The sequence below is a fragment of the Symphalangus syndactylus genome, chromosome 1 (assembly GCF_028878055.3).
Source record: "Symphalangus syndactylus isolate Jambi chromosome 1, NHGRI_mSymSyn1-v2.1_pri, whole genome shotgun sequence".
Lineage (NCBI taxonomy): Eukaryota > Metazoa > Chordata > Mammalia > Primates > Hylobatidae > Symphalangus > Symphalangus syndactylus.
Genome location: NC_072423.2, coordinates 30,641,788 through 30,663,977, shown reverse-complemented (window position 1 = coordinate 30,663,977; position 22,190 = coordinate 30,641,788). Strand labels below are relative to the sequence as shown.

At 36.3% G+C, this 22,190-nt stretch overlaps 1 long non-coding RNA gene across 1 annotated transcript in view; it reads right to left on the bottom strand.

Moving 5' to 3' along the window:
* Window positions 1–7,293: 7,293 nt before the first annotated feature.
* The window catches only part of LOC129489551 (uncharacterized), a 32,744-nt gene continuing 17,847 nt past the window's right edge, over window positions 7,294–22,190 (bottom strand). Inside the window, exons 2-4 of the long non-coding RNA XR_008660032.2 lie at window positions 18,142–18,232; window positions 17,799–18,000; window positions 7,294–9,272 (exon numbers count right to left, since the gene is read on the bottom strand). This is a non-coding gene — a long non-coding RNA (uncharacterized lncRNA). The remainder of the gene's footprint in view (window positions 9,273–17,798; window positions 18,001–18,141; window positions 18,233–22,190) is intronic.

The window sequence follows — 22,190 nt, the reverse complement described above, 5'->3', positions numbered from 1 at the left end:
ATGTTTATGTGTATCTCTTTGAGCTAGTAGTGTCTTCTTATATTGCTTTCTACACAGTAGTTAATTGCCTTGTGATGAATTCAACCACACCTTTGGGTATATAATATACCTTAATGAGAATTGTATTCCTGGGATACATAAATAAATAATTTCAGAAAATACTAATCAACAATTATCAGTTAATTATGTGCTTATAATTGATGAAGCATTGAATCATCAGATTTGAATCATCAGGTAGATTTGAGTGACTTATCTGTGTTATTGTTTTCTTAAATAAAATATTTTGAGTAATGAGGGGGAATAAGTTTGATTTTTTTAACTTCTAAATTCTTTTTTAGAATTTAGGACAGTTTGGAATTGAATGGTCTCTATATTGGCAAGTACAATAAGACCTTCAGTGCTGGTAGTTTTATTTAAGTTTGGAAACTCAGGTGGAATAAAATACTTATGGAATAAGTGATTACTTCATTCTCCATGGTAATAATCTACCTTTCAGAAAAGGTCAAACAAGCTCTTTTATTCATTTTTTTATTAACCTTTTTATTTTAAAACAAGCTCCTTTTGTAAAGAACAAAAGTAGGCTTGAATTTTACTTTGCTGGTTGTCTGGACTGTAAAAATGAAAGTATAAACCAAGCCACCAAATGAAAAGAAACAGGGGGCCTCTTTCATTTGGAAGAGAAATTGTAAAACACTGCTCACACCAGGCATGTATTCATTTTTGTATTTCAAGCATTTAAAAAGTTGCTAGTGTAACTATTATGTTTTAAATACTCAGTCTTTAAATGTTTAGCCTTTTTCTGAGGCTGAGAATCTGCATTGTGAGATGGGTAGCTGCTTCTCAAGATGCAAGACCCCCAAATGCTTTTACATAGAAGCTCACTTATTTTTTACTTTTCCCAAGGGAGGCATTCTAGCACATGTGTAATGTCAGATTTCTACAAAGGGCAATTGAACATTGTCTGTTAGCCTGTAGATGGAACAGAGCTCTCTGATGACATTGAAGGGAATGGTGGGGATTATCATAGCTTGATAAGCCTGGAAATTCTGCAGGATGGCATTTGGCAGAATGGAAATGTGCTCAGTTTATCTTACAGACAGGAATACAAAATTCAAAGAGTGAAAATGACTTCTCTAGATAGAGTCTGATCTGGACTAAGACTTGTAATTTTCTCAGTGCCCAGTGTTTTTTCATCACCAGCCCACTCTTCTCACTGTTCCAGATGTGGGGGTTTTCCTCCTTGGTAAACACTGTGATCTATCCCTTTAATTGATTTTGTTCCCTTCTGAGCTTGGCAGCAAGTTGGAGGTAAGCACAGCTGCATGACTGCTGAGCATGCTCCAGATGCTTTCAGATGGAGACAGAAGCTCTTTTATCCTGTAAGCTCCAGCTGAATCAGGGTCCAGAGGTCAGGACTACCTTTACACATTTTCTTTAACGTCACCAGCCAGCTTTGCTGACAGAATTGTATGGCTCCCCATGTCCTAATTCAAGAGAGATTTATTTAGCAAGGGATTCCCGGTGAAGCACAGCATGTCGAAAGTATCCCAAAGCTCTATAAATGAGTCAACTAGACATAATTGAAAAGAGGGTGTTACTTTTTGCATATTCTCTATAACAGTGCTGTCCAAAAGAACTTTCTGTAATGATGGAAATATTCTATATTGGTGCTGTCCAATATGGTAGCCACTAGCAACATATAGCTGCTATATCCTTGAGATGTGGCTACTGTGAATGGGGAGCTGAATTTTAATTTTAATTTTATTTAAATTAAAATGGTCACATTAGATTACTACTGCCATATTGAACAGAGCAGCTCTATATAAATGTGGTGGATGTGTTATGGCGCAAAAGAAGTTTTTAAAATGGTGGTTAGTTATTAGCCATTTTTCTCATATTTAATAACTGTATCTCCTCATTGATAACAACCAGTATAATGGAGTAAATAATAACAATCCATGTGATAATATGAGTGAGAGAATTACTCACTGAAATTACAGTGCCACAGACAAATAGTGAAACTGCTTGCAACATTGCTACTACTGCAGAGAGCCAATCCATGTCTTAGAAAAGTCAAAACATGTGGAGGCAGAGGAATTTGATTTGAATTTGGCTCTCCCATTTTCGGAGTGATATTGAGCTATCAAAATTTTTACTTGTACTTATTTACTTCTTTTTAAAAATGACCTGTTGGCTTTCCATTTTCTCTTCCTCTCTGCATCACTTAGCTATTACCCCAGTAATACTGCCTAACGAACCACCCCAAAACTTAGCGGCTTAAGACAACAATCATTTCCTCTTGTTCATGCACCTGAATTTGGTCAAACTGCAGGGACTTGGTGGATTTAGGCTGGGCTCAATAGATGCTGGCACCAAGCTGCAAGTGAGTCCAGCTCGGCTCCATGTGTGTTCTGTTTTCCTGGCACCTGTGGGCCAGCTTGGGCGTGTCACTTTCATGTGATGGTAGAAGTGCAGAAGAACAAGCCAAATTGCACAAGTATATTTCAAATATCCGTTCATTTCTTGTCTGCTAGTATCTCATTAGATTAATTGAGTCACATGGCCAAGCATCAAAGTAGCAGAATCTTATATTCCTTCATGAAGGTACAAGAAGAAAGTGAATACTTGACAAACAGTTATATTATTTGGACACAGTCTCCATAAACTCATCTTCCTCAAATATTTGGCATCTACTGTTTGGTAAGTTCAGTGTTCGTTTGTAAAATGAGAATAGTAGTAACAATGTCTGCTTCACAAGATTATTTAGGATTGCTTAAGAACTTTGAAAAGAGCTTTTTTCAAAAATAAAAATACATCAAGTGAATACAGTATTTAGAATGATTTTAAGCAATGTTCTCCCTCACACAATTATCACTTCATGAATAGACCAAATTTTAAAAAAATTTCCTTAACATAGTCTGGATAATAACATCTAACTTACACCTACCATTTTTTCCATATTCAATCCAATAACTTACGTACTGGCATTAAAAAAGATAAGTCAGTTACCTGCTGGAGTGAATATTGTGTTTGACTCTCCAGCATCCATTCCACATCTTCTGTCTCAGTAAAAGGCAGCAATGTGGTTAGAGAAGTGACCCCTAATTAAAGGATGGGCCATATTGGTATAAGAACAATTCCATCTCCCTTGCAAGTCCTTTGTTTGAGAGAGAACGTGTAATGTGGTTTTATCAAATAAAACCCAGCTAGAGGGTTATGGGAGGCTTGTAAGGCTGTTTCTCTATCTTGAGAGAGTTGTGTGAAGCCATTCTCTCTTTCTCTTACTAAATGTGAACGAAGAAGCAGATTGCCTTAGTCGCTGCTAGTAGGTAGACTGCAGCTCCAGGTCGGAGAAAGGCTGAGTTAAGAGAATCACAGAGAAATAGGACTGTGGTCCTGATAGGACATTGTCACAAGCATATACCATTTGGGAACTTTGACTTATGTGATTATTAATTATTCTACTCATTCAAGCTTATTTGAGTAAGCATTTTATAGTCTTTCTCCTCTTCTAATTATTCATGTTATTTCATTCCTTCCTTCATCACTCATTTATTCATCCATTCATCTCATAGTAATTAATAAGGGTTGATAGTGTGCATAGCTCTTACCAAGCATTAGGAAAGATGAAAAATGAATTTAAGAAATAATTTTTTGCAATTTTGTGTAAAATTGCTAAGTGAATTTATGCTTTAACAAAATCCTCTCTTTCAAACAACTGGAAGCTACAGATGAAATTTAAAAAAAGATAACCAAGATGATGTAGGTAGGCACCAAAATGGGATAAACATATCTGTAAATCACAGATAAAACAGGAACGAAAAGTGTCAGAAGGGCTGAACATGCAGCTCTGCCAGATTCCAACTCTGGAATCAGGTAATGGCAGCTTGGATCTGGTACCAAACGTATAGATGCGTATAGATGACATACTTAGCCAAATGTAAGGAGGACATACTTAGGCAAATGTACAGCTTGAAGCTAGGAACTGAGGTAAACCTACCACCTCCTGAAATGAGGTTGGAAAAAGTTACTGCTGAGTCATTGCCTGAAGTCATAACTTTATAGGACTCTGTGGGCCTAGGCAGACAACAGACAGAAACACTGCCTCACAACAAGGAGTTGAGCCAACCCATCTGATTATTTGATTTGTTATATCTCTCAAATTATGGTAGAGCAGGAGAAAGAATGCATTCTAATATGAGCTGGGTGTTGACTGGGTGTCAGTCTTCACTGCTAAAGACTGGGGAGAACCCAGGAAGAAAAAGAGAGAAAGACAAATAGGAACAGAGAGAGAACAGAACAAATTCTGCAGGGAAAAAAAAAACCCCAAAACAAGAAAAGAAATCCAATGCTAAACAAAATAATCAACAAAATCAACAACCAGAACAAGAGTTAATTTAATGGTGCAGTTAGGAAAAGACTTAGATGAAAATGTTTAGAATGTTCAAAGAGATCAAGGAAAATATTATACTCATTAAAAAGAAAAAGATCATGAACCAAAGTCAGGCAGAGTTGAAACAGGAACAGGAAGATATGCAAAAACATAGAGATGTTGGAAAAAATATAGCTATTGAAATAAAAATATCACAATAAATGTGATAACATTTACAAATAAATAACTGGTGGTTTAGATGATCATACTTAACTCAGGTCCCATCACCAAAGCTTTAAGAAGCATATGTATCATGTCTTGTCTTCTCTACTTCAGAGCACAGAAAAGGAAGAAAAATTATAATGCTGGCAAAACTTCTAAAAGAAAAGTAAAAGAAGGAAACATAGATTAGTCATAGAAGCATAGTTGCATAAATCCTAAATAAAATAATATCTAATTATCCTCTACTGGTGAATTTTTTAAAAAACATATAAACAAGTGATTTACTTTAGGGATTTAAGGATAATTTAACTCCAGAAAATGTACTAAAGTAATTCACATTAGCTGACAAACAGAGATAAAGTAGTTGGTTATCTTAAGAGATGCAAACTGAATTGATAGGATTCTGCATTCATTCATAATTTCAAAACAGTAACAAAATACAAAACTCAGAGCAAGTTAAGAATAGAAGAAAATTTTCCAAACCCAAAGGATGAACTTTGAAAAGCCGCAAGCAAACATCATTTATCTGTGAGCCATGAGAAACATTCCATTTTGGTTAGCAAAAAGACAAGAATACCCACCATCAACATGCTTTAGTATTTTACTGGTAGTTCTAGTTAGTGCAGTAAGATAAGAAAAAGAGGTAACAATTGCACACATTAGAACAGAATAGACAAAATTGTTCTTATTTTAGGTAACATAACTCTTCTATAGAAAAAAACCACAGACAAACCAAGAAACTATATAGACAAATTATTTGAACTAACAGAATTCAGAAAGGTTGTTGGATAAAACATCAATAAACAAAAATTGAATAGTGCTTCTCTTCCATATGAAATAATCAATTACAATATAATTAAAAATTAAACATTGTTTCAAATAATGACAAATGCTATAAGGTACCTAAACATAAATTTAACTAAAGATGAGTAATATCTTTGTGGAGAACCTTACAAACATTATTGAAAGACAAAAGAATGCCAGAATAAAAAGATAAACCAAGATCCTAATGAGAAAAGCTAATACTATAAAGATATTGATTCCTATTTCCACAACTAATCTATAAATGGAATGCTATTTTAATTGAAAAAATCTTATCAGATGATTCTAAAACTATTACTGTAACAAAGAGCCAAGAAAAATGAATGAATTCTGAATAATAAAGGAACTAGCTCTACTAGTTCAATGAACAGGGCTCGAACAATTGTTTTTCCATGAAATTATATTTTTCATTACACCAGTGCATACATATAAATTTCAGGGCAGATAAAATATTCAGATGTTAAAGGCAACTACTGCTTTCAGAAAAAAAAAATAGGAAATATCTTTGTGAGTGTAAACTATCCTCCTTAAATAACATGCAAAAAGCATAAAACATATAGGAAAAGATTTAGGACTTTTGCTGTACTAAAATATCAAATTATTACAAACAAAAACATTAAAAGTAAAGTTAAAAATAACAACAACAACATAAGCCATACAAACAGATATTAGGAAAAGATATTTTCAACTCAACAACTAATTAAGGATTACTATCCAGAACACATAATGACATTCTATAAATTATTTTTGAAAACCCAGTGTAAAAATGAGCTAAGGATATGAACAAGAAATTCACAGAATAGGTAACCCAAATGGCCAGTACATACATGAAAGCTTCCTAATCATACCAGGAATTATTGATATTCGAATTCAAACTGATGCAGGGCAGATGAGCCCCAAAACTGGGACTGAGTCTGGGCTGGTTTTTGGCTTCACTGGGGAAAGAATTCAAGAGTGAGCTGGTGGTAGAAGAAAACAGCTTTACTGAGGCACCAGTGTTACAGCGCCGTGACTGCTCCTGCAAGGCAGGGCTGCCCCATAGGCAATGTGTTGAGAGCAGCGGCTCGGGGCAGTTCTGCAGTCATATTTATTCTCACTTTGAGGGGCAGGCTATTTAGAAATTTCTAGAAAAAGGATGATAATTTCCAGGTTGTCTCCATGGAAAAGGGTGGTAATTTTGAGGTGTCTCCATGGCAATGGTAAATTGTTATGGCTCTAGTGGTCGTGTCTTATGGAGAAGTGCTTTAGGTGTCTCTTCCCTGTTTCAGCTAGTCCTCAATCTGATCCAGAGTCGAGTCCTGCCTCCTGACTCAAAACCGATCAGATTAGTAAAAAGGAGTTTGGCAAATAAGTGAAGTAACAGGAATTTTTAGAAACTGTCAAAATCACTTTTGAGAAAAATGTGTCAATATCTAGTCAAGTAGAAGAGAATGCTATCCCTGACCCATTTCTACATATGTGTATCACAGGGACTCTCATACTTTTGTACAAGAAAACATATATAATAATGTTAATGCAATGTTATATCATTTATTGATATATTACTTCTCCATAGGGAGAACGGGTTTTAAAATTGGGTGTATTTATAGAAAAGATGGCTTTATAGCATTTAAAATGAATGTGTTAGAGTACTATGCTTTCAATCATTAAAATTTAAAAATATTTTAAGCAATAAAGAAAACAAATGTAGGATAATACATACAGTATGATGCCATTTATATGAAGTTTGCCACCATGCAAAAAAAGTGCTGTATATTGTTAATGAATGTTTATGCATGGAAATAATCAACATCAAGCTGATGTTTACCAGATTTTCAGTTTATTCAGATTTAGCTTAGGGATTACCTCTGGGAGAGGAAAAAGGAAAATGAGACACAGTTTTAATAATTATTTATATTAGTTCTTAAAATTATGAGAAACAAGTGTACAAAAGGGTTAAGATTTTATAAAGCTTGTGAAAGTTCCTTATGTTAATTTTTCTTCCTGATGCATTTCATGTAGAAGATAGAGAAGAGCAGAGTGAGATTCTTCCGAGGTGGAGTGATGATTATGGATTTATGAGTGATGAAGAAAGCTTTGGAGTTCAAACGATGTTACAGACTCATGAGGCTTCTGAGCAAGTTGCTGCTCCACTTCACCAAGGGTGCTTGTCTCAACATCCTCTCTTTTCCATCACCTCCATCCACTTCCAGATTAATATATACTTCTGGATTCAGACAACTTGAGAAGAAGAAAACCAGTATTTCCAGGCACACTCTTCTTAGGATGGGTGTGACTGGAATTCACTTGTCAAGATTACAGAGACAAAAGACATTTTCAGATGGTAACTGGTGGGAGCCTTAGGTCATGAAGCTTTACGGTTCCCAACAGGAGATCTGCAGAAACAGTTACAGGAGTGCCCAGTTTCACCTCCCAATACTTTCAGTACCTTCATAGAAATTGAGCAGTTATCCAAGCAAGGCCTATGAAGACCAAATAAATGTTTCCAGTTTCTTACCTTTGTATAGAATTATGTATTGATATGGTTTAACCAGCTACCACTTACTGTTAAGGGGCTCTTATAACATGGACTCGTATAACATTATAGGAATGTCTGAGCATCTTAGGGAAAAATAATGTAAGAATCTAGTAGCTTAATTGGGAAGAGTTGAGAAATATATGTTTGTATCAATGACTTTGAAAAAAAGAGATGCAGAGTGATTTCATGATTTACTCAATCAGTCAGGTAGAGCAGAGCCAGGGCATAAGCCAGGTTCTCCCCATGCTTAGTTCGAGGGTTCATCCTGCTGGTGACAGTCTCCCTTTTAATACTGTGAAGTGTTAGGGTCAGGTTCTAACTCTCTCCAAAACTACAATCTAGGCTGAGGCAACTCTGAATACAGAGGCAGTGTGTTGTAGCAGCAAGAGCACTGGATTTAATGTCATGTGTCTGTTTTTGAGTCCTGGAGATTCTGCTTACTGGCGTGTAGCATTCAGTCTGCCTCTTCTTTAGAATAGAATTGCACTGAAAAGCATCTGCCCAGGCCGCAATTATTTCTCAGTACCATCCTCTTGTATCCAGATGAGGGCCAGGTGATGTTCTAGTCATAGGATGTCAGCAGATGTTATGTGTATCAGTTCTGGACCAAAGAGCTTAAACAAAGGAATGCCTCTTCCAATTCCTCATTCTCCATCTGCTTGTTGGATGCAGAAGATTTGAAGACTAGAGGAAGGTAGAGCCACAGATCCAAGGAGCCTAGATCCCTGAAATACCTTGTGGATGACTCTTCATCTACCCGGAACACCATATGGTGCCATAGGATAATCAAAAAGTAAGATTTATTGTATTAAGTTCTGAGATTTTCGCATTTATTTGTTATAGCTGCTAGCATTACCTTAATTAGTGTACAAGTTCCATGGCTTTTAATGTGTAACTCCTTCCTCTGTGCTTCAGTTTTGTTATTTGAAAAAAAGAATGAATAATCCCTAGATTCATATAGGATTGCTGTAGGTCTCCAAAGGGATGTAACAAGGTGCTTTATAAACTGTAAGGTGAAGTTATTATCTTTGAAGCAAATTGAGGGCAGCCACTTAGAGTGCAATAATTTAAATATCCTCAGAGCAATTATAGGAGGCAGAATAGGAATCTTTCTGCAGCTGCCAGAAAAGTAGATTTAACTTTAGCATTTAATTGCACCACTCTCCCTCTGTAAGCTTCACATTTGCTTTTCTGTAGTGACACATTTTCAATCAATCAATCTATAAAAAATAATCCATAGTTCTTCAATACCTATCATGTTCAGGGCATGGAGTTAAGATGCTCCTGATTCTTCTGCCTTTAGTTCCAACAATTAATGTTGTCTTCAATGTGCTTCTCCTGTTATGAAGCAAAGGATAAAAGGCATACAAGAAGTAAAATAAACTTAGTCATAATCCCACTGCATTGATAACCACACACGGGTGAAGATTTTTCAAGCCCTTTATTTTCTATACTAATGTAAATCTTTTACCACTCTCTACACACTGCTTTGTAAATATTCTTTTTTTTCACTGAAAATATCATACATGTATTTTCTAAGTCAATAAATAGAGCACTATATACTCATTTTTCTACTGGATATAAGAATTTCACTGTATGGATATTTGATGATATAGTCAATCAATCTCTATGATAAATATTTGGGTGATTTAATTTTTTAATATAAATAACACTGCAACTTTTTTTTTGCACAGGTATAAATCTTTGCCATATTTGCTTGATAATTTTCTCAGGAGAAAAATCCTAACATTTATATTTCTTTTTTGTTTGCTTATTTTTATTTTTATTTTTATTTTACCCAGTCTGGAGTGCAGTGGCACGATCTTGGCTCACTGCAACCTCTGCCTTCCAGGTTCAAGTGATTCTCCTGCCTCAGCCTCCCAAATAGCTGGGATCACAGGCATGCACCACCACACTCAGCTAATTTTTGTATTTTTTTTTTTTTTTTTTGAGACTGAGTCTCGCTCTGTCGCCCAGGCTGGAGTGCTGCGGCATGATCTCGGCTCACTGCAAGCTCCGCCTCCCGGGTTCACGCCATTGCCATTCTCCTGCCTCAGCCTCGCAAGTAGCTGGGACTACAGGCGCCTGCCACCACGCCCGGCATTTTTTTTTTTTTTTTTTTTTTTTTTTTTTGTATTTTTAGTAGAGATGGGGTTTCACCGTGTTAGCCAGGATGGTCTTGATCTCCTGACATTGTGATCCGTACTTTTTGTATTTTTAGTAGAGATGGGATTTCACCATGTTGGCCAGGCTCCTCTCAAATTCCTGACCTCAGGTGATCTGCCCACCTCAGCCTCCCAAATTGCAGGAATTACTGGTGTGAGCCAATGCATCCTGCCTAACATTTGTATTTCTGCCTCAAAATATATGCATAGTTTTAAAGCTTTTTATCCAGAGTGTCCAATTAACTCCAGAAATATTTTTACCTTTTTTATTCTCCAAGAAGGCCAAGTATTTATTTCTATTTTTAAAAATCTTCTGTACATAAAAAAGTGAAAGGCAATTAGTGCCCTGTGCAGGGTCGTTTGTTCTGGTCTTTGCATCTTAGAACATATTCCCAAGATGATACCATATCTCTGGTATATTCCTCACTTCCCTCTCAGTGTCTGCTCCTCCTTCAGAACTGAGCTCTTGAGTGCTTCCCTTTCTGCTTAGAGGCTTCCACAAAACCTGGGCACCTAGAGGCACTCCGTGTTCAAAACTTCCCCTTTGACTTTTTCGTCTCTGTACTGTTTTCTCCATCAAAGCTGTAATGCCCATGGTGAACATTTACCATCTAAAAACGTAATAGAGGGCATTATTTAATTGATGTAATTTACTAAACTGTAAACGTCAGATAAGGAGTTAACTTAAAAGGTTAATTTAAGGGTTAGCATAAGGGGCTAACTTAACAGCCCCACAGCCTATAATCCTGGTAATGGGTCATTTCAACAGAGATTCTTCTTGATGAAAGACTTTGAATATTTCAGTTTTGGATGCCAAGGGCTAGCTATACAACAAGGCTTTGCTTATAAGTATTTGGGAATTCATATTTATACCATAGATTGTTTTCCAAACTGCTGAAGAGTAAAATCCTAACAGTTCCTTTATGAATGGCTACTTAGTCTGTTTTGTAGGTTAGAACGACCCTAATCAATAAATATTATAGTGATCACTTGAAGCAGTTTTCACGATGTACAGGTTATGATCATTGTTCATATTGAGATTTCATTTCATGTGACAAGTTCTTTTCCAATTTACAAAGAAAATACAGCCTAGCACTCATGAAAAATTCAAATGAAACAGCACAGATAACAAATGCAGAAAATAGTGAAGGAAACGGGTTAAGTATATTTGAAATTAACCTACATAAAACCCCCCAGCTGCCATGTTTCAGTAACTGAACCGCACATTGGCTGTTTCTGGTGGGAAAATGCACTCTATCTAGTGTGATTTACTGAGTTGCATCGCACTTGCTACCTGAAGAGTAAAAATAAATTAAAGCTCTCTTAGTATTTATTTTAATCAGTTTCTAGGTAAATACAATTAAATGAGAATATTGAAGAGGATGGTAGTCTTATTTACAATATACTCTGAATATAAATATTGTCCTTGGTAGAATGCGGACATCTGTTATACAAACTGACATGACTCCGTAGGGACATTTAAGCAGCTCTGTTCTTAATTGTCAAGGAAGCCCTTAGGGTTCTTGTTTGTAGTATTTGTAGATTTTTTACAGGATATTCATTATTAAAAATTATCATTAAAGGATCAACCTCATTCATTGTTTTTAGCTTTGTGAGTTCTGCTGTGTCTTACCTGGGTCAGAGATCATTGGAATTTGAGTTAGTAAAATGTAACAAAGTCTGTTGACTCATTATAATAATGCAAATACTGAAAATGGCATATATGTCATATATGTCTTTCAAATATGTCACAAATAATTTTATGTCATGTAGAATATTGATGTTAATACCATATTTTATTGAAAAAGCAAGTTACAGATTGTGGTAGTAGTAGCTGTAGGATACTAATACAGGTTCTGGCACCTACTTGGAAGTTGAGGAGCTTTTCTTGTATTCACACAGTAGATTACCACTCAGCAATAAAAGGGAATGTGCTATTGATACATTCAACAACATAGATATCCACTGATACGTACCCTCTTGCAGATAGACATTTGTGATATTTCTGCTTTTTGGCTATTATGAATACAGCTGCTTAGAACACTCTTATTCCAGCAGTCTTTTATTGACATGTGCATTTATTTATCCTCAATATACACCTAGGATGGAATATATGTAATAGTTTAACTGCATTAGGAAATGCCACGCAATTTTCCAAAGTGGTGCTACCATTTTATATACTCTCATCGAGGATAAGCACACCAGAACTTCATGCTTTTACTCTTTACTTTTTGGCATTATACTATGTGTGTAGTAGCATCTCATTGTGGTTTTAATTCGCTAGTTTAATTTGCTGATTACTAGTGCTTTGGAGTGTCTTTTCATGTCTTTATGGACCATTTAGATGTCTTCTTTGGTGAAGTGCCTATTCATGTATGTTGTTCACTTTAAAAATTTGTTTTTTATATTTTTATTACTGATTATCCTCTTAGCATCAATTTATGGGAATTATTTATGTATTCTGGACATAAATTCCTTATCAAAGATATATATTTTTTCTCCCAGACTGTGGCTTGCCTTTTTATGTTTTATGTTTTTAGTGTTTCTCAGTTTAAAAAATAGTTTGTAACTTAAAAAACGGTTGTAGTGTTTAACCTACTAGGTAATCCATAAATAGATGTATTTTTCCATTACCTAGTAAAACACATGATAAATAAAATCAACAGTGATCATTTCTTGTAGAAGTTACTTCTGTAGGTTTTATTCCCCCTAAAGGCTAATTGTGAAACTGTATCCTACATTTTCTACATCAGCCATTTATTTTCTAGATGATCTTGATTCTAGCAAATGAACATCATGAAAGTCTTTTGCCTCTTTGTTTTTGGTTGATTGGTCATTTGAATCATTGATGAATCACTCAGGCTCAATGATGACAGGCTTATCTCAGCTGTCTCTGGGGCATTTCAGAAATCATGCTTCCGGAATTTTTTCTCACTCTTCAAAAAAAATTCTTGAAAATTGATGCTCAGAAATTAAGCAACTTTCTCCTATAACATCTGAAAGTTTGAGAGACATAATCTGGCAAAAGTGGCAGCAGCACTAGACGAGTCCGTAGGGAAACTCTTGCTTCCAGGAGCAGCAAGGAGTTAAACGACACTGTAGTGACTCCTGAAACATAGCGAGAATGTACCTGGATGTTGGCTATGTAGGTAACATAAATATTAATAACATGATTTCATTTCAAGTAAATAACCTTCTATTTTGTTCACTTTAAAAATCTGTATCTGTGGGATGTGTCTGTGGTTAGCCAGACAGCAGCTAGAGCTGAGAATGTGACCCCATCAAGAAGAAATATAGTTATTTCTGAACTATATCTGCTGTTACTGTGACCATCCAGTTTTACTCCATGATGATGGTGTCTTGGAGTAAGAGGACAGTGACTGCTACTGGCATAGACTCAGAGTTCCAAATGGAAGAAAAGGAAGAGGACAAGACTGTGGGAGATAATGCAAGTAGCTGATAGTGATAGCAAATACAAGGATGTTGAATGATTAAAGAGTTCAAACTTGTTACAGCCGTTTACTTGACATATTTTGGTAATTTGAAAATCCTTTCTCCATTCTATTTTTAATTACTGAATTATCAGAAATGTGTTGGGCCTAATTTAAGTAGCCTGATAAATTTTGCTTTAACATAAACATTTGAGTGCTAGGTGATATTACTGAATGTTCAGGAGACAGCAGAGTTCATGAGACAGACATGATTTTTTGCCCTTGGAAGTTGGTCTAATGGGGAAGACACTTAAAAAGTAATGTGAACTGGAATGAATGTTGCCAGGGGAATTTCAGAGTGATGTGGGAGCACATAGCTTGGGTACCTGTCTTAGAGTGGGGTTACAGGGAAGACCTGCTTAGGGAGTGTCACTAAGTGGAACACAATGATAAATAGCAATTAGCCTTATAAAGGGGGCATGGAGAAATGGAGTCTAGAGAGCAGGGCAAAGAAAGAACTGGTAAAATGTGAAAAGGCTACATTTAGAGAGAAAGTCTCATTTTGCTGGACTTTCAGTGTATTCTGGTTAAAATGTAAACAACGTGGTACATTTTCACATTCGTGGAAAATCTATTACATAAACAATATGGCAAAGAAGTTTAACCAAAAGTAAAAAAAAAAAAAAAAACACTCAAATATACATACTTTTAAGTTTTTAATTGATGCCTTCTTACAAATACTTCTTACTGACAATCAGGGTTGGCCACAGTTGGGCCTCACTCAGTCGATTTCTTCTCTCACCTGATCTCCCATTCAGGCACTATGGTTTACTTATTACTGCTTTTCTCCCCCTAATTGTCAAATTTCCATAAGATTTTCCTGAATAAAGAAACATTAAAACAAATCCCTTAGATTATCCTGAGATTTTGTTTTTAAAAAAAAGTTAAGGAAGATGTTTGCATGAATTCCATTCTTTTTCAATACCCTAGAGCTGATTCCTCACTTCCATAAGGGGAAATATCAAGTTACAGAAATCATATAAAGAGATTACTGCCATAGCTGATTTATTATATTTTTGCCTTTTTTACCTGCAGTATATTTTAAGTAGCATGTTATAATTAATTCCTGTTTTTTTTCTAGTCAATAAAACCAACTTTATCTTAAATCCATCTACAGTATTTGTCTCTGAGATTTGTACCTCTCTGCATTTATAGCAAATTCATGCTTTATGCAACAACTGGTTCCCCGCAGTGCACTGGGTTCACCTTCATTTCTCTGAAGTGACAAACAACAAACAACTTCTGTTTCCCAGAGCAGCTCATACTTATTTTTGAAAGTAGCAGTCTTGAAACAGAAGAGCTTATAAGGCTCAACAGAGAATGAGAAGACTCTGAAGGAGGAAGGGGTAAAGGACAATGTTGAAGTGGTTATTTTTTCAAAGTACAATAGTCTACAGATTCTTTGGTTGCTCTAAAAGAGTCTGTGAGTCTTTCCTTTATCCATCTACTGAAAACAAGTGATGTGTTAAAAAGAGGTTAGATACAAGAACCCAGGAATATATGACTGTGTGCGGACATACAGAAAACTCAAAATATAGAAGAGAGTAATCTGTTTTACTTTTCTCTTGTAGCTTCTCTATGTTATTAAGAATTTATCTACTTCCTGGACATTTATGGGACATTGTTATAGTTTGAGATAAAAAGAAGATATGCTGACTTGTGGATCCAATTTTTATCGATTGTAACAGGAGAATTGGAGGCATTAGAAAGAACCAAATTACTAGGATGCACAAGGCTTTGTGAATTATCACAGCTAATATAAACTGACTTTTTGGTAACTTTCAGCCTGGAACAAGACTTCTCCTTTCCTGCTGCTGTGTAATGTGGGCAGGTGAGGGTATTGGATTTTCATGACACTTTAGGTCTGGTACCTGTAATACAATTCCTTGAGGCCACCATAATGTAAACATAGATAAAAGTGACGAAGAAGAGAGAGGAGCATAGCCCTCTGGAGAAGAAGGGGGGACTGTGTATTGATGGAAGAGGAGGTCAAGCAGGGCATGGGGGCCTGGCATTCCCAGTGGAGGGAGGCATCTTTGGCCAGGAAAGGGGAAAAGAAGACTTCACGCACAATGGGCATGTCTGAAAATAAAGACCTTTTTTTTTTTTTGTAATATAGGGTGGAAGAAGGGACTGTCAGACATTGCTTTTGTCCTCCTTAAAACCATTTTTTTTTTATTCTGGCTATCAAGGAAATACATACCATCAGAGAAAACACAAAGTATACAGTAATATAAAAATATTCTTAGGATTTGGGAGAGGTGGCTCTCACCTGTAATCCCAGCAATTGGGGAGGCTGAGGCAGGCAAATTGGTGGAGCCCAGGAGTTGGAGACCAGCCTGGGCCACATGGTGAAACTGGATCTTTACAAAAAATAAGCCTGGCAGGCATGGTGGCACGTACCTGTGGTCCCATCTACTCAGGAGGCTGAGGTGGGAGGATTGCTTAAGCCTGAGAGGTTGAGGTTGCAGTGAGCTGAGATCACGCCACTGCACTCCAGCCTGGGTGACAGAGGGAGACCCTGTCTCAAAAAAAAAAAAAAATTCTTAGGAATATTCAAGAATATGTAGAAGAAAGCACCTTTGTTCCAAAGAAGTCACTTATAAAATTGATAGCATAGCATATTCCACTATTCCTTTGTACTATGCTGTCTGGAATTGGAAGCAAATAAATGTACCTGAGAGTAGAATTTCTTTTTTCTCACACCCTGCCTAGTAACAGCCCCATTGAGGAAACTGAGGCAGCCTTCTACATTCAGTTCAACAGATGGTGATTCTAGATAAGAGAGCTTACTGAGGCGCTTCAGAAGCTCTGACTTGGTCTTTATTCATGTTGCTTGATTGTAATCTTACTGGAGGCATTTATTAATGTCTTTGAAACCTAAACAAATATACCTATTTTCTTCCAGATTAAATTTTTCTATAGAATTTAAATGTGTTCTTTTTCTATCCTGGATCAAATCAAGGTGTTAAGAAGCTATAAAGTCTTTTGAGAAAGTAGTTTTCCCTTTTAAAAAACTGTTACACATTCCTCTACTAGACTAAGTGGAGCCACAGCTAAGGTTTGGTCTTGTCTTGCTGGGCTAAAAAAATATGAGTTCACTTCACCTGTTAATATATCTCCTATGTCCTGAGGTTTTGACTTCTGAGGAGGATATGGAAAAATTGCAATCTGTTAAGGAATCCAAATATACATAATCAAAAAATTTTACATGTCCATATATGTAAAATTTAAATTTTACATATATATAATTTTTAAATTTTACTGGTTACATTAATATATTAACAGTCAAGAATAGGGGATATTATTTTGTTAGAAAATGAAGACAAAAATATACTTCTTTTTTTTTTTTAAGAAAAAATCTCTTTCCGGCTTGAATGAAAACCTTTAAGTGGCTTACATTTGGAAGTCTACTGATAGATTTCATTTCACGGAGACTTTTCAGTAAATACTCATTCTTTGTTTCTTGAGAACTTTTATAACTTGGTTTTCCTGTAATTCCTGTAAAACCAGAAATAAAGCTCTGAAAGTTGGAGAGTAAATTGCATCAATAGCCCAAAGCACTGGTGATGTACTCCAGGGAACACTTTTTTTTTTTTTTTTTTTTTTACTGGAAGGCATGAATTTTCTAAAAACAGTCATTCTGTCTGCATATGTATCTATGCATGTAACATATGGCACTTGTGAATATATAGGGTTACCTTATTACCATGGGTTACCAGTGGCAACATGTGCACTGAGCTAAATCCTTCTTGGATTTTAATATTCTGTCTGTAAGAGATCAGAAGATAGTGAAAATGGACTAGTCTGGCACAAACTATATGGTATTTTAAATGGACATTTTATATGCACATATAATACAACTGGTGGATACAGAGCAAAAGATCAAGAAAGCATCATGTATATCTCAACTGAAAAAAGAAAAAGAAATTAGGGAGCTAGCTTCTCCCTGTGCCCTACTTTCTGTTGGCCAAGCCTTCGGATCTCTCTGTGACAATCCGTTGAACAAAGTTCTTCTAGGCTTCTGCAGCTAGGGAGAAAGCACGTGATAAAGAACAGAGGCCATAAGTGGGCAAGAATGTGTCTCTTCTCTGTAATGGGAATTTAAATTTGGGGAAATTACTCTGCCAGTTTGATTATTCCACTTAATAAAAAGAATTTAGCCATTTTTCATTCACAAGACTATCCAAGTACAATCCGCATTTTACCTTCTTGGCCTGGGGAATAGAACTCTTCTGAATAGAGTAGAGAGGGCTAAATACAATATCCTAGAAAAATAGGAAGTACTCCTCCTAGCAATTTGCATGCAGATAGCTCTCCATTATGCATGAGCTGCTTCTTTGGTTTCGAATGATCAGTGTCTCCGCTGTTCTTTCTTCTCCCTTCTGTTTCCACCATATTGGCATTTCACTGCTCATTAATAATTGTGGGAAGGAAAAAGAGAATGCATTAATTGAAGACTGCATCAATCAATACACAACTTTCCAACTTTCCATTGGTATAAAAGTCTGGTGGCATTTTTAAAAAGGTAGATATTTTTGGTTAACATACCAGTGGGAGGTGGGGAGCAGGTTGTGAGTATTCTTCTCCATCATCAGAGAATGAGATAGTCATCCAGCTTTCCTGAGACATAACAAATACCCTAAATAAAAAGTTATGGTAAATAGCAATCATACACCTTTGAAATTTCTAGTTCGAAGAGACATGAGGCCGGGTGCAGTGGTTCATGACTATAATCTCAGTGCTTTGGGAGGCCGAGGAAGGAGGATTGCTTGAGGCCGGGAGATTGAGACTAGCCCGGGCAACTTGGTGAGACCCTGTCTCCACAAAAACTAAAACTAAAAGTTAGCCAGGTACTATGATGTGCACTTGTTGTCCCAGCTACTTGGGAGGCTGAGGTGGGAGGATTGCTTGAGCCTAGGAGTTTGAGGCTGCAGTGAGCTATGATTGTGCCACTGCACTCCAGCCTGGGCAGCAGAGTGAGACCCTGTCTCAAAAAACAAACAAACAAAAAAGAAAAGAGACATAAGAAATAATTTTAGTAGAGTAAAAACAGGATTGACAATTTTCAGATATGTGTCTTATGTCTAACTCGAGTATACACACAGTATGTTCTCTGTGCATATAGACAGGTGGATAATTGTTGTGTAATGACAGGATAGAATTAGACAAAGCACCACTTCATCAAAATATTTGATACAAACCATTCAGGTTCTACCATAACCCAAGACGCTTTCTCAGACAAACAGAGGTGCCTGTCATGTGCATTACAGAACTGCCAGTAGGCTCAAACCCTCCTGTCCATTTAAATTGATTATTTGGGGTAAACTGCCTGACCTGACTTGAGACCATTTCCACACATTCTTTGATCACCATGTGCTTTTGCTCTCACATAAGAGCAAGCATCTGTACAAAGTCTACTATGTATAGGTCATAGCATGTGCTAGAAACACAAAGATGTATAAAATTCCTGAAAGAGCCTATTATCCAGTTAGAAGAAAAGAAATACAATACTAAGAAAGTGGGATAACAAGTAAGATAACAGACCAAGTGCCAAGAAAAAGGTACAGATATTATGTGCTAGTGAATTCAAAAGAAAGGGAGAAATTGCTAACTATGTGTTGGAATGTTCAATGAAGGTCCTAGAGGAGGAAAGAGAATTTGAGTTAGGCTGAAAGAAGAGTTATGGGAAGAGGAGGAAGCATTTCAAGTGGGGAAAATGGCAGACTCAATAGCCCAGATGCGGGAAGGGGCATAGCATTTTTGGGAAAGAAGGACTCCCCTGTGCTGAGTAGAGCAGAGGGCTTGCATAGGTAGGTGATAGGTAGGGAGTGAAAAGAGGGCAGAAGTTCATGACCAGGCTAAGTTGTTGGGCTCAGTCCAATGCACAGTATCTTTAAAGTGCTTGCAATGGATTTGGGGGTCTTTTATTATCTTTAAAAATTGGCCAAAGATATCCTTTAGGTCAAAGAATGTGGCAGTGGTTAAGGAGAAATTAGTCAGTTGACTGATTGTGGCTGTTCCCTGTACTAAATCTTAAAACAGGCCCACAGAGCACTGTTTTGCAGACTATCAGGCCCTAAAAGGGACAGCCAAGATTCACACCCTCGTTTGTTATGTCCAGAGTGCAAACCCAACCACTGCTTGTACCATCGAGGTCTGATAGTTATAGAAGTTTGAGTGGAAAGAACCATGGCAGGGATTATGTTATATGAAAAATGACATTTCATCTTTTCATTTTCATTAATAACCATGGTGATTATCCTGCTACCTCCTGTCTGAGCTTTCCAGTGTTCAGCGGGCTTTCAAGTACATCATATCTCTTGATCCTCACAACAGCTCTGTTAAGTAGGCAAGAATTTTAAATTGTAAAGTTATTTCTGGGTTCCCAATTATCTGTGCAATTAATCCTGGTTACATATGCAGTGCTTTCATTTGTATTGTCGTAAAAATTATAATGAACAGTTTGCCCTTCTTTTTTTCCAAAATAGTTTAAAATTCAGGACAGGTTGTTGAAATTCTCTCCAAAAGAGTGGGCTTATTTTAGCATTGCATTTTTTCTCAGATTAAGAACCTCGGTTCCACATCAAAATAAAAGCTTGGATGCCACAAAGAATCATTTAGGACAAGGCACTGCATCTTTAACATTCCTTAATTATGACCAGATAAAGCGATGCACTTGGAAATCTTTGGAGAATAGACAGGTGATCTGCTACATGTGTTTATTTATCTAAAACGATTTAACAATTTACAACCATATCAACTCTGGTCTGCCTGTCGTGGGGCATTTTCCAGGACTCTTTGATTTGGTCCACATCAGATTTTCCTTTCACATCAACTTATCCTGCAAGCAGTATACTTTTGTTTTCCTTGTTGCTGAGCCAAAACTTGTCCATACCTCTTGAGTAAATTAAAGATAATGCTGTAAAATACATGCTTAAAATTCCAGTCTGCCGCAGACTAACTTCATTGGTATGAAACTCAGACCCCCTCTTATTAAACACTGTTAAATATTCTCTTCATTTTCAAGACAAATATGAACAGAAACACAACTAAACATGTACTGTATTAAAATCATTGATTCACAATATTTAAATTTTCAGCTAGCCTCCAATTAGCAGGCTTTCCAATATTTGAACAGAAGACCATTTTAATGTAATTACAAACACATTTTAGGCATCTAAATTTTTTGCATAATTAGTTCCCTATTAAACTATTTATGTAGCCCTTTTTCCATCAGAAACAGAGAAAGCAGAACAATTTTATTCCTTACTGTTACAATAATTAACTATGCAAGTAGAACAGCATATTAATAGAGTATAATTTGTTTACATTTAAAAGAAAATTGTGTTAGATTAGCATAGCAAAAGACTATTTCCATATCCAGGCAGTAATATGCAGGCCTAATAGCAATTTACAGTGTAGTTAAAGAATATTATTAATAAAGTAATATAGCGTAATTCTGTTTGCCCCACCATATTTCACAATGTCCTTAATTACAGCTAATTCCATCGAGACTAATTTGGGTGTGATTAAGCAGTAGACACAAGAATCTTAAATATAACCTTTGCTAATAATGAATTTAAAAGTTACCATAGAACTTGTTCTTATAAAACATAGGTACAAGATGAGTATTTGTATTTTCTCCCCAGGGTAAAATCTATAAACATACACATAATGTAATTGAGATCTGAAAACAAACTTTTCTGGATCCAATGTATTGTTCTACACTCAATGAGAGGTTTATTGGAAATAAATACAGTGCAGGTGAGATGGGAATTAAGTGACGATTTGGAGTGGCAATACATAATTATCTTAAATGAAAATTCTGCTTATTAACAGCTTGATTTTTTTTTTTCTTTTTTCTTTTTTTTTTTTTTTTTTAGGCAGAGTTTTGCTCTTGTTGCCCAGGCTAGAGTGCAGTGGCGTGATCTCAGCTCACTGCAACCTCTGCTTCTTGGTTTCAAGCGATTTTCATGCCTCAGCCTCCTGAGTAGCTGGGATTCCAGGCACCCGCCACCATGCTCGGCTAATTTTTGTATTTTTAGTAGAGATGGGGTTTCACCATGTAGGCCAGGCTGGTCTCGAACTCCTGACTTCAGGTTATCTGCCCACCTTGGCCTCCCAAAGTGCTGGGATTACAGGCATGAGCCACTGCACCTGGCCTGATATTTTTCAGCTGAAAAATGGCTAAACTACATGATGTGTTAGTATTTTCCCTTAAGGGAAATTAATAATAATATCTCTTACTGAAGATCACATTTTACTTGGCACTGTTTAGCCAATTGTGTCATTTTTTCAGTTGAAGAAAGTGAAGCTATTAATAAGTGAAAATTTTCACCAAAGAGAATTCTAGGTTACCAGTACGAATTGTCACCTACTTGCCATCATGTATCCCACCTCACCTTCAGTGTGTTAATAATTAACCTCTCCTTGAGTGGATGAAAATACACCAGACTCAGAAAAACTGGGTGCTATACAGGCATTATCATCAGTCCTGAAAGTAACACTTGTCAGGTAGGAAATATTGTATCTCTTTTTCTAGATGAGGAAACTGAGTCTCAGAAAGTTTAAGGGATTTACTAGAGGCCAAGAAACTA